Source organism: Mastomys coucha, unplaced genomic scaffold, assembly GCF_008632895.1.
Source record: "Mastomys coucha isolate ucsf_1 unplaced genomic scaffold, UCSF_Mcou_1 pScaffold9, whole genome shotgun sequence".
Lineage (NCBI taxonomy): Eukaryota > Metazoa > Chordata > Mammalia > Rodentia > Muridae > Mastomys > Mastomys coucha.
The window spans coordinates 88,115,049-88,129,257 of NW_022196915.1; positions in this window are offsets into that span (position 1 = coordinate 88,115,049).

Sequence of the window (14,209 nt, forward strand, 5' to 3'; positions counted from 1 at the left end):
GAGTAACCTCAAGCCCATGGTTGTGAGATTTAAGCAGAATCTGTGTTGCTGGAAGGATACAGAGGAAACACAGTCATGTGATTCCTATAGTTTCTTGTCGTTCTCCTTGCTTCCATGAGGTCTTCTTGAAGTCAGTGTTCTTGAGCTTAGATGATGAGGACATTACCTTAGTAAGAGCAGATCCACAGCTCTCATCTATTCACTCGTGAACCAATGTCACACAATTCCATGATCACAGAACGGACTAGTCTTACACACTTGTCTCCAAAAGAAGGACAGGTTATAAATAAGAACAACTTTAAATGTATGTAAGGCGGCATGAATCAACTGCCACAGCAGACTGAACAACTCAACCCCCCCCAAAGGCAGGTTATTTTTTCAATTTTTTTAAAACACTGTTTAGTTCAGGGTGTCTGGAAATGCATGATTTTCCTGCCTAAGCCTCTCCAATGCTGGGATTACAGACATGAGCTCCACATCCCAGTAAGATGGGCCACCTTTCTTGTGGAATCAATTACACTGAATATAAGAGAGTCCTGTTCCGAGTAATGTCCCTCCAATGTTAGGGAAACTCCATACCGGTATCTTATTCCTGATGTCAACAGCCAGTCCATACAATGTCAAAGGTTGACAGTCTGTAGTCTGCAGAGTGCCAGCGTCACAGCCACCAAACCTTTCATGCATTTTTCTCCAGGGTTTTAAAGAATAAATGGCAATGAAATTGAATCTCTCCTCAGAGTAATTGTGACAAAGTTTGGCATGCTATCACAAATTATTATATTAATAAAATCTGCACTCTTTCTGTTTAATAATACTTACCACTCTGACATGAAAACATAAAAAGCCTAGTGTCAATATTTTTCATAAAATAGAGCCCATTCCAAAATCATGTCCCATCCAATCCTAGAGGAAGATCTATCCCACTGCTGAGATGAATTGAATTCCCTTTGCCAAATGTCAGGGGTTGTTCAAACTCATGACTAATTCCCTTGGTTCCAAGCAGAAACATTGCTGCAAGGATGAGATGTGTGCCATAGTAATGCACATTTATTTACTGCACTCAACCAGCAAGCAGCATTGGGCACATAAGTCAGGGTTGGGAAGATAGAATCCTCATGGATCTGGAACTTCAGTCCACATTGATCATGGAATTATGGAAATCTCTTGAGGTGTGAACACCTTGACTGAACACGTATAGTCCAAGTGATTGTAAAATAATCCAAACCCCACAGTATTGCTATTACACTGGCCAAATACAAACAAATATGAAAGATCACTTTTGTTGTTTTGTGGAGAAAAAAAAAATGACACAAATGCAAACATTGTTGAACTACAGATCACTAGATAAAAGTCAAAGGTCATTTTGCTACAGTGTATAGACTCAGCTATACACTGCAACCATGGGTAATAAATAATGTCTCGATGGTTCTGTATACAAAGCCTCATTTTTCACTTGGGCAAAATGATCTGCATGCCTGGCAACTGTCCAGGGCAAGTTTACTCACGCAGTGAACTAGATCCACTCCACTGGCTTAGCATGGCATTGAGATCTCAGACTGTGCCTTCCAGGTCACTATAACAATAAAGATAAAGAAAGCAAGGGATCAGACCCCACGCCTGGATGACTAGATGCTCTGCCTCATTGCCAAGGCGGAGGGAAACGTGAGCAGAACACGGGTAATGAAAAATGTCTTATCTGAGGAGGAAGAGTAGGTGTTCAAATGAGTCATGGAGCTTTTCTGAGACCATTTGTTCATTGATCAAAATGGAAGGGTAACTCAAACTACCACCCCAGGGTCAGGAGAACGAGAATGAGGCAGCCTTATACACTGCAAGGAGAAAACCACAGAGAAAATCCACTGCCGTTACCTGTACCAAAATCCCCAGCAACACTCAACGCCAAGGAGGAGGCTAAAAACTGAGTTAGAGTCATAACCGAGTTAGAATCACAGAACCAGAGCATGGCCTGGCTCCTGCAGCTTTGGCAGAGCACAGTGGGAGGAAATAGCAGGACAGCAGACTGACACAGGCCCTAGCACTCCCCTGATGCCCTGCGAAGTCCAAGTTGACTGCACTTTTACCCAGTTTTCCTACTGGGTTAGTCTAAAATTGCCTAACCGGGTTAACAGACCCAGTTTTACAAATTTAAAAATAAAGCTTAATATTCCTAGTTATATAAGTACGTTCTTATTCTAGAAAAAAAAATTACCCTGGGTCAGAGCTGAGGTTCGTTGCTTGGTAAGTGATGTTATTATTCCTTATTTTCCCATTACGAAGCCAATGGCCCTGAGCTAAATTCCAGATCCTTCTTCGCCTAACTAAAACCCAAGAAACCAATAAAAAAGAAATTCCTGGTTAACATTATGGTTCCCAGTTGTCTTTGGCAACATGGCAACACAGGAGGTGTTTATCTATTTGAGTAATATTTTATTTATTTATAGTGTCTTAAGCAGCCATCCCAGACACCCATCTATCTGTTTTATGCTTTCTGTTTATTGCTTTAATGATAGGTACAACCGTTAGGTGTGCAGCATGACAGATGTCCAGTTGGGACCTGCATAAATGACGTCAGTCTTTTTATCATGTACTTCCATTTTCTGTCTGCCTCTACAGGCTGCTAGCAGTCAGAGCAAAGAGGTAGCATGCAGGAGTATCAAGGGCAATATCAAAATAAGGACAATATCCCATAAAATAAGATAGGAAGAGGGTGACATGGGAGTAATTGATTGCAAAAAAAAATAAAGTGTCAGAGGCTCCAAAGATAAAAGTGAGAATCCAAAGACTTGAGAAATTAATTTACCTATAACAAGGGGGTGACTCTAAAAAGAGAATAACCTGCCAAACCTTATGAAAAATAAGTAACTATGTCAGAAAATTCTATGAAAGTGAAAATTCTGAGATGCAGAAATATTGAAAGGACCTGTTAAACAAAACTCTACTCAAGCCAGGCATGGTGGAACTCAATATGTAGGAGAAAGAGGCAGGAAAATCCCTGTAAGTTAGAAGCCGTTCTAGTCTATATAGCAAGCTCCAGGGATATATTGTTATATCCCTGCCCCAAACAAGTAAACCAAGCTACCTCTATCTGTTTCAGGAGTTATAAATATATCATTAATGTATGTCAATATTAAAGTGTACGATAACAACATGATTAGGTCTGGTACTCTTTTTCTTTTAGATTTTAGTTTTCTTTCATTTCCTGCACATGTTTTTGTGCCTGGGTGAGTTTATGAGCACCACAGGCACGTATGTGCTTACTTAGGCCAAAGGGCTTCACGTTGCCCTGGAACTGGAATGAGAACACACACTATTAACCATTGAGCCAATTTGTAAAAAATCTTAGGGACTTTTCATCCAAAATTAGAGCTTGACAAATCAAAAAAGATGGGTAAATGGTTTAAAAACTATCGTCTAGAAAGTACAAATATATAGTATAGGAAAACAACTAGACTAAGAACCACACACAAAGAGCACACTTACCAGCAGGATTATTTCTCATCTTAAAGTTGGTTTTGCTCCTTCCTGGTGAAAAGAGGGGGCAGTTCTAGGTGAGCTCAAAGACACTGTCACTTTTACTTTCAAATGAGAACCTGAGTTTCTGAGTGTTCCTTAGGGAAAGTGATTCATGAGTGATCTCTGATTATTGCTAATAGAGACTTGTTCTTATGTAGTACAACGCGTGACCTTTCCAGCTTAATTTATGGGAATTATCCATACAAGAATGCTCTGCCATGTGAGCATGAAAATAAACATGTTAGGGCATCTTAACAGATGTTTATATATGTACTAATGCTTATGTCTATCTGTAAGTAACTTCCTGTGTGTGCAGTATGGTGAGTGCATAGACATGTGACTTTGTGTACGAGTAGTGTGTCCTTGGGTTGCCAGAGCATCTGTGAATGCATGTGTGAGTGTGTGTGTGGGGGTGTGTGTGTGTGTGTGTATGTGTGAGAAGAGAGCTTATGTGTGAGAGTGCATATATGAGCACAGGTGAACAGAACATCTCTTACAAGGCCAAACCAAGCTGCTCTGAAATTTGCTGTGTAGCCCTTCTCCATCCTGAGGTCAAAGGCTGTGGCACACCCTGTTGAGCAGGAGTCCTGTAGCTGTTTTCTTTCATCAGTTTTTGCCACTGTTCTTTATGCTTAAAACTTGTAACAAAGGTTAAAAAAATGGTCTTTGCTGAGGAAACTCCTAGAGACATTAGATGTTTTTGTTACTATGGCTTTGGTAATGGGATCAAAGGTGTTTGCCTATGAATTCACTGTACAAGGAATTAAAGTCACATAATTGTCTCTGCAGGGTGACTCTAATCAACAATAATTAATGTGTTTTTCCAAAACAACCACATCTCTTCATGGGCCATCTCCTTACTATTGGTCACTTCAACTAAGGACATTCCCATTGAGTCCTGGGAACCTATTACATCCCAGGTCTATCCCCAAGCCCCCACCTCCAGTAGCTGCATATTTCCATTCATTTTCGTGGCCCTCTGGTCTTCTCTCCTGTCACCCCCCCCATAACTGGTCCTGCCCCTCTTTTTCATCCCCCTCCCCTCTATCACCCAGGTCCCTCCCTCCCTCTGAGTCCTATAATGATTTTGTTCCCTCTTCTAAGTGGGATTGAAGCAACCTCACTTGAGCCTTCCTTTTTGTTAAACTTTCTATGGCCTATGGGTGGTATCAGGGATATTCTGTATTTTTTGGCTAATATCCACTTATCAGTGAGTACATACCATGCATTTCCTTTTGTGTCTGGGTTACCTTACTCGGGATATTTTCTAGTTCCATTCATCTGACTGCAAAAATCATAATGTCCTCATCTTTAATAGCTGAATAGTATTCAACCGGGTAAATGAGCCACATATTCTGTATCCATTCTTCAGTTAAGAAACATTTGGGTTGCTAAGAGTTCCATGCAATTCTGTGCATAAATAAATGGGTGAGTAGATGGAATTATTAATATTATTGTCATCATCATCATCATCATTATCATTTGGTGTTTTGAGAGAAAGTTTCTTTGCATAGCCCTGCCTGTCCTGGAACTCACTTTTTATACAAGGCTGCCCTTGAACTCACAGAGATCCATCTGCCTCTACTGTGATTAAAGGTGTGTGTCACTATGCCCTATAAGATTATATGAATTATTGAAAGATAAAAAGATAAATAGAGAGGTAGATGGATAGATAGATAGATAGATAGATAGATAGATAGATAGATAGATAGATAGGTAGATAGATAGATAGATAGGCACACAGATAGACAGATGAAAATATATAGGTTATAGAAATATGGTAATGAAATTTCCTAATTTTCTCATTTATTTCAAAAGAATGTACACTGGCTTCTGAAACTCTGATTCATTTGATTATCTTTTATTGTTTACACTAAGATTTTTAACAATTCTGTCAAGTGATTTTTCACTGTGTCCTGAGAAATTTTAATGATGTTTAATGAGACTCCAGGCCCTGTGTAGTCTTTTAGCAGGTGATCCACGGCAGCTGTCCGCACCACTGACAGTGTTTCCCATTGTGTCTCCCTGCTGTTTCATTGACAGCTTTCTGGTGTAGGTAAGGCACTAGGTTTCACTCCACTGGACTCTAGCTGCCACTTGAAGGAAGGGAAAGAACAGAAGCAGAAGGCCAGAGCCCAACCTTCCGTTATCTAATCTGTCACTACTGGATGGAAGTGGAGGTTCGGTACCCATTGAATGCCACCAGGAAAAGTTCAGTGGTGCCTAACCACAGCTAGCACCTCCCCTATGTGGCCCCAGATCACTGGTAGATCTTTCTGACAACATCCTGGCATGAGAGTCCTGCAAGCTTGGTTCCTCTGGGCAGGGCATGGATAATGACCTGCCTACTTGGTCCTGCCAACACCACCAGGTGGGAGATTTGAAACGTTACCTTTGTATGCTGTACTCAGAAGGCAGAATATCCTCCATCCCCACCCTGGTGACATCACCTGGTAGAGTAGGTGGAGCCTTTTTCATTGTTTCCACCCAGAGAGGGGAGGAGAGAAACAAGGTGACATTTATCATTGGTTTAGTAGTACCAAATTATGACGCTTGGCCAGGGTGCTTGGCAAGAATAGGATAGGTGGTTCCAAAATGCTTCCAAGCTTTTGGCTAGAAAATACATTTTTCTTGAAGCTTTTTATGTAGATTCTTGTCAAGAGCTCTAACTCCTGTGTCGCTTTGCAAAATGCATGGAAGATAATGAGGTCACCCAGGAATTCACCAGGTACCATTCCTCAAAACCCAGGATTCCAAGCAATCTGTTCTCTCACCTTTCAGAAACTCCCTCTGCTTGTTCACAGCACCAGAAATTGCACCAGACATATTTCATGAAGGGGGAGAAGAGTGGAAAAATGATGACAGCCTTTTATCTTTGTAGAACTTGAAGTATCCAAGGTTTACAATTGGTGAGGCCAGAATTTGACCCTAAAGAGTCTTCACAGAAACAAATTAGCAATAACAATAAAAATAACTTTGTGTATATCAGTTTGTTATGAATGCCATAACAAAATATCACAGGTTGGGCATATTAAGCAATAGAAATGTGTTTGTTTACAAGCTCTGAAGGCCACAAGTATAAAATTAAAGTTCCTCTTGAGGTCTCTTGTGTAACTTCTATATGGCTCGTTTCTTGCTGTGTCTTTGTACAATCTATCCTCTGAATGTCTATATGTCTCCTCTTACAAGGTTAGTGAAGTTGGTTAGGACCACTCTAAAGTGAATCTCTACTGTGATGGTTTATGTTCATTTTTAACTTTCAGGATGTTGAATCAATTTCCTAGAAGGCAAGTCACCAGACATTCCTGTGAGGGATTATCCTCACCCAGTTCTCTGAACTGGATCTGTGACTACATAAAAAAGGAAAAGTGAGCCGGGCGGTGGTGGCGCACACCTTTAATCCCAGCACTTGGGAGGCAGAGGCAGGTGGATTTCTGAGTTCGAGGCCAGCCTGGTCTACAGAGTGAGTTCCAAGGCAGCCAGGGCTACACAGAGAAACCCTGTCTTGAAAAAAAAAAGAAAAAGGAAAAGTGAGCTAAACATATAACATTTGCTGCTCTCTGCTTCTTGTTTGCAAATGCAATATGAAGACTGCTTCAAGGTGAACTATATTCCTGAACTGTGAGCCAGAATAAACCTTTTCTCTTTTAAGTTTATTTTGTCAGAGTACTTTATTATAATAGTGGAAAATGATATAAGACATCCACCTTCTGATTTAATGGGGAATCATCAACATAGGAATATTCAGGAGCCACAACTTAACCAATAACAATGTACTAACAATATAATATGCAGAACACTGTTACATAATGATAAGACCACATATATATGTGTGTGTGCTTGTGTGTGTGTGTGTGTGTTACCTATGAAAAATTGCCTGAATATATAGTTAGTTTCAGCTGAATTCACCAATTAATCATAATGACACCCAACTGGTGTTAATGATACCTGGTCATTTACCTTACTAGCAAACTAGACACAGATTATAGCTGATCATGGGGTATGATAAAGAAAAAGAAGCAAGTATTTTTCTGAGATTCTTTGATAAGTACTGGAAATAACTGACAAATTCTTCCCTACTCCTAAAAATACAGCTTCAGTGGGACTTTCTCTTCTGGACCTGGAGAAGGAAGGCTACCGTAGACCGTTGGAGCCTCTCAGCTTCGTATTGGAGGACTAATGAGTTCTGTCCAGATCTTGGTGTTCCATTTTCAGTTAGTCCAAAAAGTCAGACACTTGAGCTACAGCTATACTTAACAGCCCGGAAGAATCATAGCCGCATAGTATTGGATTTAAGAAATCCTGAGACAACCTTCTGCCAGGGAAGAGCACATCAATTCTTGCCCAGTGCCAAATGGTCAGCCCTGAAAACATATATCCAAGTAACATTATATGGACTGAACAGGTTACATTTAGGAATATATATTTGTATACATATATCATACACATGTACATATATGCATGCAATGACTCATAATGAACATGAATTTAAAGGAGAATGGACAGAGGTAGATGGGAGGGTTTAGAGGCAAGAAGGGGAAGAGAGTAATATTGTGATTATATTATAAACTCTAAAATAAAATAAGTTCCAAAATACTCTAAACAACATATTAGTCCCTTTGTAATGTCAGAAACAACTAAGTAAACATGACTATACTTTCTGGAACTATTATATAGGTTAAGTCATTTGCAGAGAACAGTTAGAGGATACTGGGATGGGATTGAGAGTGGACAGAGAGTAGGCTGTAATAGTTTCCTTTCTTATTCCTGAGATGACGCCATCACTGATACAACTTAAGAAAGAAGGAGTTTATTTTGCCTCACAGTTTGAGAAGAGTCCATCGTGGTAAGTTGAACAGCGGCAGGAATGTCATGTGACTCCATTGCATCTGTAGTCGGGAAGTAAAGAGAGAAGGACTCTGAAACTCTGCTCACTATCTTTCTCCTTTTCTTTCAGTTTTAGAACCTCAAACAATGGGATAGTGCCACCCACTGTCAGAGTAGGCTTCCCCACCTAAACTAACCCAGTCTAGAATGGGTTAACCCAGTCTAGAATGGTTATTTTGGATCTTGTGGAGTTGATAATCAATATAAGACATCTCAGAGGCATGCAACAGTATAGGGTTAGTTTCTGTCAGCATCCCAATTTTCAGTTGAAGGGGTAGATTCAAAGATGGTCATGATGCTGTTTATTATTTTATTTTTCTTTGGTTTTTGTTTTGTTTTGTTTGTTTGCTTTTAATACAACCTGACCACAGTTTCCCTTCCTTTCACAATAAATAAAATTAAGATAATCATTATGCTATTTAAAATAATGAAATCAAATAACTAATTGAATCTGTGGAAGAAGAAAACTGGAATGCAAAAAACTAGATTTATTACTTTCTTTTCTCTCATTCTTCCAATAAAGAGTTGACTCTGTCTGAAAGGATGATGCAGTTTTCCTACTAGCAAATTAGTTATGCCTTCTTGGGATGAAGCAATACTAAATGAAATGAGTCCTCATATCTTCACTCTCTTCATCAAAGGATTTTCCAAACATTCCCTACCCTAACTTCACAGGTTCTGATCTGAGAGTTAGAAACTTCTATATTTTATGTTGAGAGTTAGAAACTTCTATATTTTATGTTGAACATGGAACCCTCCCTCACAACGCTACCCTGCTTTCAATGACATAATTTAGGACATAGTATATATTACTGATGTATTCTCTGTCCTTAAAGCCTTACTTTCATTATGTCATTTTTCTTCAACAATTTTTGCTGGGCACCCATACTTATCAAATTTAAATCTCCTTTTGCTTTTTCAAAGTTTCCCACAGTCCAATTACCAAATTTGCCTTGAACATCCACCTGTGGACACAGTGGAATACATTCCTACCACCATGAGCCCCTCTGGCCTGTTTTCTGTAGCAATTGTCTGGAAAACATCTCCTGAGTCTCTCCAAGTCCACCTTCACCTCCTACACAAGCCCTTCCTGGCCCTGCTACCACGTTAGTGCCTCCAAAGGCTCCTTCCTGTAAAGTGACAACAGGTTCCTTTCTCTTCAGTTGCAAGCACATTTCCCTTGTGACTGAAATTCTTCTTCTTCCTGCTCATCCGTTCATACTTGGGATGATATCGCAGTCTCTGTGTTTAAGGTATCGTCAACCTGGTTCTTCCTTCAAGGAACCACTCCTAGGCTTTATGTATCTGAAGGTAACATACTAGCCATCACGGATTTTTCTTAGATTGGGTCCCTCTCAAATCCAAGCTGGGTCCTGAGCACTGTCCCCCAAGAGTTTAAATTCAGTGCCCAAAAGCAGTAAACAAAGAAAACGGGAGTCTCACACAGAGGGGAAAGACATGGCTTAACAGAACAAGCAGAGCTGGAGAGCTTGTCCTTGCCTCCAGGTCATGAGCCCTGAGTGATTTCCTACCGTTAGGTTTAATGAAACACTTCAGCGTTGGTGAACACACTCTTCCTTCAGATTAGCTATCATAATAGGGAACTCGTTACAAAGAATCAACTCACTTTATGATCCTATTCTCTATCAGTCTGGCATCTGTCCATCATTCTCCCTTTCCCTGAACTCTCTGTCAATTATGCCAGCCGCATAAGGAATACTGCAACCAAGGTTAAGACAGGGAGATTGGCCAGTCCTGTTCTCCTAGATACTCGGGAGAAAAATGGCCATCAAGTCCTTAGCTCACGGATCCTCAGATTCTTCCTTGCTTCTGAAAATGACACCCCTAACAGCCTGGAGCCTCACACCCATTAATTAAAAGACAGAAATGTAAAGGAGTATTCTAATATCTTCTCTCGTGTTTAGCAAAAATGGAAAGATCTCTCCAAAGCCCCTTATCATCGTGGAGAATTCATATCCCTAAGCTTCAGAGCATGGACTATCTCCTTAACTTCTACTTATAAAAAACAAAGCATTCAACACACATCAGGTCGCCAGATACTCTGGCAATCCATTTACTGGAGTCTGCACACCATATTCCCTTATTCTGAAAGGGAGGGTTTCAGGAAGCAATAAGAATTCAGGGCATATTTTAAATATCCAGAGTAAATTAATTAATTATTTGCTCTGTGGCCAAGGCTTTTGCATTCCTCCAACCTGGGCTTCATAGATAACATTGTGACTGGTGTCCCAAGCCATGCAATGACCATAAAGAAATGTTTCTGGTTACTCTGAGCTGAATCTACAAAGCGCACATATTTTTGCCTGTCAAGTACACACACCTTTGAAAAACTCATTCTGTCATTATTATGAATTCTGTGGTGCCTGGGTTTTTTCTTTTACCATGCAAAATAAACAGTTGGCATTGGTAAATGGTCAGCCCAAAGATCCTTTGAGTCCCACAGAAAATCTAGAACAATAGAAGGTCAGAAACTCGGCTCTTGCACACCCCTGGGGTCTGTCCCTGTGGACCAATTAAACAACTCATTCAGATGTTGGCAATCCTTATTTCAGAAACATAGGAGTCATCACCGGGCTCCAAACAGGGACATTTTATAGCTGAAATGATTTACAGTCAATGTTTTCATCGCACAGTACGCGTCCGCCTTTGTTAAACAAAAGTTCACAGAGAAAATCTGCAACTGAGGAGGGGAGGATAGCACACATGCAAAACCATCTAACTCCCAAAGCCACATGCAAATCAAGGAGAAAGCAGCAGACCTCAGCCCTTAGTCTTCTGGAGTCAATGCCAGATGTGTATTTAGAGACACCACGAAATATCACCGCATTACAATTTGTGCTTGCCTTCCTTTGTCTGAAGAGCTGCTCTGTGATAGGCTGTGCTGAATCATAAATCTAATTCAGTTACTAAATACCAGGAAAAAAAAACTACCAGTCAATCTTTTGCATTATGATAAGCAAAGACAAACTGACTAGCAGAGGGAGAGAGAGAGAGAGAGAGAGAGAGAGAGAGAGAGAGAGAGAGAGAGACTTTCTCATTGTTTAATGTGTAACTTTAAAAAAAGTTGGGAGTAAAGAATTGGAAATGGCTCTTGAAATTTACTGCAGTTATAAAAGGAGCATCAAGCTTTGTCCCAAGTCATCCCAGGGTACATTCCCTGGGGTCAGGCGAGGGAGGAAATATCCACCTCACTGACATAAATGCCTAGAATACAAACAAGATCGTTCTTCACTGCCCTATGGAACCACAGCTTGCCTCTCCCTCTTCCTCCCCTTCTTTCTCCTCTTGCTTCTCTCTTTCTTCTAGTATACGTGGGTGATCATGTGTGTGTATATGTGTCTGTTGGGGGAGGGAGGTCTGCACGCCACACAAGGGCACAGTGTGTGGAAGTCAGAAAGCAATCTAGGGTACTTGTCCCTGGGTTCGGCCCACCTCCCTTTTTGAGACAGGGTCTCTCAGTAACATTGAACATTCTGATTATGCCAGGCCAGCCAGCCAGTGAGCCCCAAGGATCTACCTGTCTCTGCCTCTAAGAAACTATATAGGATAAAAAAGAGATTCAGAGAGATTCAGAGGACGTGCGAAGTTAACTACTAGATGCCTCTGTATTCAGTAGATTCCGTTGTTTTCCATGGTAAGTTTCCGACTTACCCACCACGGATTTTTATTTTTTACATTGTTGGTTGTCACCATTACAAAGAAGATATATTGGTGTCTGGTGGGCTAAGGTCATAGATTTGGTTAACTATTCCACAAAGGAAAGGGCGAATAAAGGAGTATCAGGCCAAAATGTTAAAAGACTAGAGTTTGAGCCATCATGCTTTAGACACTTCCATGAATTAATTATCAGATCCTTCTAAAAGTTCAGCCAACTGAAAGCAGATTTCAGCAAGGTTTTACCTGGCCTGAGCAAGGAGCCTAAGGCGTGTCAGGATTAAGGAAAGGGCAAGAGGTCCTCGAGGAGGAACTGATCATGAGTCTTCCAACAAGTCTAGTGGGCTTAAAAACCAATAACACAGATGTAGAGGCTCACAGCCATCCATCGAACTGAGTGCAGGGTCCCCAGTGAAGGAGTTAGAGAAAGGACCAATGGAGCTGAGGGGTTTGCAGCCCCTTAGGACGAACAACAATATGAACTAACTAGTACCCTCAGAGCTCCCAGGGTCTCAACCACCAACCAAGGACTGCACATGGAGGGGTCTGATTGTTCAAGCAGCATGTGTATAGTAGAGGATTGCAAAATCGATCATCAATAGGAGGAGAGGACCTCGGCCCTGTGAAGGTTCTGAGCCCCAGTGTAGGGGAATGCCAGGGCCAGAAAGTGGGAGAGGGCGGGGTGGCAGGCATGGGGAAGTGGGAGGCAACAGGGGTTTGTTTTTGTTGTTTTTGTTTATTTCTTTGTTTTTTGGAGGGGAAACTGGGAATGGAGAAATTTACATGTAAATAAAAAAAAATATCTAAAAGAAAAAAAAAAAAACAATTACCTACCAGAGCTCTCTTAATAATCAGTCTTATTACATTGTCTTGTCCTAAAAGAGAATCTGACTTAAACCTTCTTCCAACTGATGTTACAATTTTCCACTAATTTCTTCCTTAGAAAAGAAAGCTCTTTAAACTTCTTACTCTTGAGGTTCCTTTTGGAACACTTATATCCAAAAATTTTTAATTTGCTATTCAGGAAACACACACACACACACAAAGCCTTGTTTATAATAACTTTAATATATTATATTTCATTTGCAATTTCACATTACTCACTAAAAATTACATCTATGTTACTGTTTTATTTAATTAATTTATTCAGTTTGTATCTCAATATCTGCCCCCTCCTTCCAGTCTACCTCCTTGTGCAGCTCCTCACCCCATTCCTCCTTCCCTTCTCCTTTGAGAAAAGTGAGCTCCCCCTGAGTGTCCTCCCATGCCCTAACACTCCAACCCCCAACCTCCCCACCCCATCCCCTTCCTGACACATCAGTTACTGCAGGACTGGGTACATCATCTCTCACTGAGGCTAGACAAGGCTGCCCAGTTAAAAGAACAGGATCCACAGGCAAGCAAGCAACAGAGTCAGGGACAGATCCCCCACTCCAGCTATTGGGGACCCACATGAAGACCAAGTTGCACATCTGCTACATATGTACAGGGGTCCTAGGTCCAGCCCATGTTCTCTCTTTGATTGGTGGTTCCGTCTCTAGAAGCCCTCTGCTGTACAGGCGAGTTGACTCTGTTGGTCTTCCTGTGGAGTCCCTATCCTCTTTGGGTCTCTCAATCATCCCCACCACTCTTCCACAAGACTTCCTTAGCTCCATGTATCAAGTCCTGCCTGGCTACTTGAAGTGGCCACTTCACGATCCATAACCCCCACAGCCATGAGTTTCAGCTAGAATTCACCCTCATAGACACACTGGGGCCTCCTCCCTGTCCCAGGTCTCTGTCATGTCCTAGAGATGCCCCCCCCCACTGCCAATTTCCTTTCTTTCTCCCCTGCTTTCCCTAGGCCTGATCTCCCCTGCCTCAACTCTCTTTACCATCCTCTCTCCCAACAAGTTCACTCCTTCCGTTCACCTCCAATATCTATTTCATTTCCCTTTCTGAGTGAGATTCAAGCATCCTCCCTTGCCCCACCCTTGTTACTTGGCTTCTTTGGGGCTGTTGATTGTAGTATGGTTATCCTGTACTTTATGGCTAATACCCACTTTTAAGTGACTACATACCATGCATGTCCTTTTGAGTCTGGATTACCTTACTCAGGATATTTTCTAGTTCCATTCATCTGTTTACAAAATTC